Genomic DNA, 5,236 nt, shown 5'->3' on the forward strand with positions numbered 1-5,236 from the left:
CCTCTGCTGTCAATGTAAAATACTGCTTGTAGTGAGGAGTGGTTTCTGTCTAGATACTCTGCTATTGTAGTCCATGTTGTTAAAATATCTTATGAAGGTATCAGGGCACTCTTACACTTTTCCTGTAACAGTAATGGTTATGTGTTATTCTCACTCACTTTAACTAACCAGCTATGCAGCCTACTGAAAAATATGGTTAATTATCGTGACCCCCTTTCTTTGTGACATAACTGCTCACATTTTATTGTCTCTACTAAGCTATACCTATATTTGTACATCAAGGTTATTAGTGTATGATGTCATGGAGATGTTTAATTTGAATTATAGTGGGTGTTCATTTACTTATTGATAGGCTGTGTACTGTAGCGTTTTCATTCAAAAACTTCCCACATAATTGAGTTTTGGTCTCACTTTATACGAATACTGTTTCCATAACTTATTTTATTTTCTAATTCTTTGTACAAAAGTATAACTCATTATAATTTTAAGACCACAATTTTGGATTTTCAAGTTTCACTGATGTATGGTCCACTGTTACGGTGGTAATGTTTAACAGATGTTACAAATGCAAGCAGTAACTTTTTGTAGTACAGCATCATTCAATGAGCTACGTTAAAAAACTTAATTAATGCCGTTTTTTTTTATTAGTGGTTCCGTGAGAAAGAATAACATCATCTGATTATTAATTACAATTAAAATATTTAGAAAATTCACCTAGTAGTGAAAACGTTTAAGATTTGAAGTACGAGTTAGGTTTGTGTGCTTGTTCTGAATCTTACAGAGTTGTCTTTTTAGATGATGAAGTTTTGGTCCTCTATTTTAATCTGATAAAATTTTGAAGGAGCAACATTTGTAAGTGTACTTGCATGTCCAATTGTTTTTGTAAGGTGAGTCTACTTGTTGGACTTTTTCCAAAATATAAACATTGGTCAGGATGACCTTTAACTAGTATCATGAGAGTAATTTTTGAGAATATATATAAACATGAATCACAGGAATGACTAACAATTGTATATAATACATGAGAATGCAAATTAATAACAAATCTTGCTTTGCAATTAGTAGTAATTTATCCAAACTTAATGCTCATGAAGCAGTTTTGTATTTTCAGAAGCAAATGATGAAATATTCTATATGTTCTTTCATAATGGTGTCAAGAGTTAATTATCTTCTGGTATAGAGTTTCACATCTAGCTGTAAGCACGTCTTAATGTGAAACTCATGATTTAACAAGTTTTAGAGCTGGTTATATAACTCATAAGTTGCTCGTATTTGTTTTGTCTGCTTTTATTTCAGCTTAATTCTAAACTTAAACAGGTTTGTAAAAGGTTACACTACTGCACTTCAAACAGTCTTTTAATACAATAATTAGTTTCGGTGGAGAAATACCGAAAAAACCAAGTTTCACAAAATTGATGTATACAAATAGATGTTTTGTAACATTTACAAGAATTATTATTTCAGTAAGGAGATTAATAAACACAGTAACTTCATAAAAGTGTATTTAATTTTGAGGCCCAGTAGTTAAAAATAACATTTTGAGGAACTGCAAATACAAATAACTTTTCAGTAATTAAAAAAAAAAAGAATTGTATAAAAATGAGAAATATTAATTTTCCCTTTCTTAGTTTTCAGTGTTCAAACTATAAATTTGGAATGTTTGACCAAAGTAGTTCTTAATTTCGTTCATTACATTTCTGTATCAAGAGTTCACTAATTTTAGAACCACACATACAAGTTACTGTATACACATTAAAGTTTCAATTGGATTATTGATAAGTCCAATGGATGCAGAATAATTTAAAGTGAAAAAAATCAGCGGACTGTGATTTTTTTATAACATTCTTTATTTTTATCCGAGTTACAAATTTTACCCAATATTACATTTCATGCAGCAAATGACAAACATTTGTTTTTAGAAAATATTGGCACACATTACTCCAGGGTCAGAGAAGCATATCTATTTTTTGGTATATAGTATAAAGATTTAAAATCACATCATGTTTCGATTTACTTCTAAACTGTTTGCCTTATAATTAACATTACGTGTCAGTAGTTATTAACATTAGAATATTATTTAAATTTCTTAAAACAAATATGGTATTGGAAATTTCATCTTTGTAATTGAAATAGGGTATTATACCTAAGTACTTAAAAGGAATTAAATCACAAATATTTTATTGATTTTCATACATTCTTTCCACGTTAAAACCTTTACTAGGGCCACTTTTTGACCAAGTATTTTTCATCAGGAGCAGTTAGAGAAATCCATACCATAATGATGAAAGTAAGTCAGTTTGTCTTGCAATTAGACGTATTCAGTAATTAAATGGTTAAGTTGGTAAGAATTGAATGATCTTAATTATTTTTCTATGAATTTAGGGTTAAACACATTCCTTTTAGAAAGTGAACTTCGGTTGATTTCATGGCCAGCCACCAGGTGAGTTGCCACTCTAGAAAACATTTCTTTGTTTTTAGTACGTTCACTTACACGTGTCAAAGTTAGGTTTACTGAAGTGTATTTTCTGTTTCTAATAAGCACATGTTTACCGAATACGGTGACTGCTTATCACTGGCCCTAGTTACGGTTGTAAAACTCAGGTACATCATGGTCAAAAACATATTATGTTCACTCACAGGAGACTTTATAGTAGAAACCAAACAACACCAGGAAAATTGATCAAGAATGCTACAAGTTGTTTTAATGGTGGTATTCTATCTAAGTCGGGAAAATAGAATCTGTATTCAGGTTTAAAAATGCATATTAAGTTCGTGTGAACAACTGTTACACAAAATATCAGTAAAAACAAGTGCTGATCTCACTAGTTACTGATGGAATTTCCTATGTAGTACAGAAAACGAGCTAAATTTGTTATTGACTGTTGTTTTGTTTTTTACACATTAAAACATAAAACTACTTGGTATGATGCAAAAGTTGATTCCATCAGTAGCGAATGGTACAAGGACAACTTGGTAATTTAAGAGTAACTTTTGATTACATTAAAAAAAAATTCAGCAGAATTACATTGGAAAATTTTATGGACATTTAATTTTGTTTTTTGTTAATTTCAAAGTTTAATAACTTTTTGTGCAATTCAGACAAGTGAGGGAGAGACTTCTCAAAAGTTATCGTTTGTGGGATATTTAAGAATTGCATTTCAAAAATTGGATAAAAGCTAAGGTCTAGGTTCTCGCGTAATACTTATATCAGAAATCGTTTTAGAACTTTGAAATTATACAAAAACTATGAACCCACATAAATTTCTCATCACTTCAACAATGAAATATGATAGCGTTACTTGTAAGATTATAAAGGTTTTTTAGAAGTCGCTTCCTTACTGGTATTTTATAGAAATACATCTTAATTCCCCCTTCCATGCACACACAATTACAGTTAAGATGCATTTTAAAACCCGAGTATGATTTATCTTCCTTACTTAACATAACAACAAAAACATCAATGAAATAAAAGTGTCCACAAATCTGAAAATGTTATGGAACACCAAATTTCAAATACAGTTCTATCTGTACATGTCATGAATTTTATGCTTTTTTTTTTGTAGGTATCACACAAACAACAAAGACTTTTTGTAACTGATATGTTCAGAAACCACTATCACAGTTATAGTTATACATATATCAATACACAACTCCAATACAGTTACAAGATAAGGAACAGTTTTCATTAACAACATAAAATAAGTGAGTCATCATGAAAGTTGTATTTTTTTTTATGGAGGTTTTCCGTTTATTCTTCTACTAAGCAGCTTATTATAGATTTTGTTTTGTTGTTTAGTAACAACCTTCTGATTTTGTCACTTACAAAAGGTATGGCACTATTTAAGTGACCCCCTAATATTCTTTGTTATTATCAAAATCCTTGACTGTTGAATGATAACAGCTTTATTACAATACAGCTTTGAACTATAATGGAGATATTAAACCACTTTATCATTAACATAAATAAATAATTTGAATAAACAGCATGATGACTCGTTTATTTTAACACTACTTTTTTCTAATTTTAAGGGAAAAATATATATATAATATTTCTTTACCACCTTTGACTATTATTGTGTCTCAGTATAACATCAGAGGTTCTTTGTTGTTAATGAAATGTGTGGCAGTACAATGATGAAATGTTTAGTTCTCCATTTTCATTGGTTTTGATTAATTAATCTATCTTTGGAACAAAACTCAGCATTCATAAATATTAGAACTAGAGAAATCAATTTCTGGTATCTTTCATGATATGTCCTTCACGAGAAGGAGAGTCAATAGCCTGTCCAGAAGAACCTAACTTCAATAATCAGGCTTCACGAGAAGGAGAGTCAATAGCCTGTCCAGAAGAACCTAACTTCAATAATCAGGCTTCATGAGAAAGATAGTCAGTAGCCTGTCCAGAAGAACCTAACTTCAATAATCAGGCTTCATGAGAAAGAGAGTCAATAGCCTGTCCAGAAGAACCAGAGAAAATGAGAACATAGTTTAAACAAATGTAATGATGGCCAATAATGTTACTATGAAGTAAGACAATGAGGTGCACTGCATGTCTGCTAAATGTATGAATTACTTACTACCATATTTACATTTGTAAGCAGTGGAAAAATCAAATCACCTGGACAGGCTATTGACTATCTTTCTCGTGAAGCCTGATTATTGCAGGTAGGATCTTCATGACAAACTGTTGACCCTTCTGAATTAACCTTTTATTATAAAGAGAAAAAGCTGGAGTGACAGTTGTGTGTGTAAATTAGTGGCAGCCATTCTCCAAACTGTCTCTGTTGTGTGAAAGCTTTAGTTTCTTTATTTAGAAAGCAGCCTTGATGTTCTGTGGTTTTCCAACACTTGTCTGTTTTAATGAGCCTGTGATTATCCCAGTTAATAGCATGTCTTGAAACAGTAGAGTTTTGTGTATTCATTAGTCTTGTACTGTCTGTGTTGTTTCATGCTTACACCAATAACAGGTCTTTTTACAATGATGGATTTCGTACATGGCAATTATATTTTGTTCATTCTAGCATGCACAAGAGAAAAAAAAATGTACAATAGGATTTCTGGTAGATAGTTATCTCGGAGAAACAGGAAGAAAATTGGAAACCAGATTGACAGAACACAATAAAAAAACCGTCCCATGTTTTTCACCATTCGCAACTCAAAAAACCATAGTATATCTATTAAAAACACAGTCATTTTAAACAAAAACCCAACATAAACAAACGACAAATCAAGGAAT

Source organism: Limulus polyphemus, unplaced genomic scaffold (genome assembly GCF_000517525.1).
Source record: "Limulus polyphemus unplaced genomic scaffold, Limulus_polyphemus-2.1.2 Scaffold1315, whole genome shotgun sequence".
Classification (NCBI taxonomy): Eukaryota; Metazoa; Arthropoda; class Merostomata; order Xiphosura; family Limulidae; genus Limulus; species Limulus polyphemus.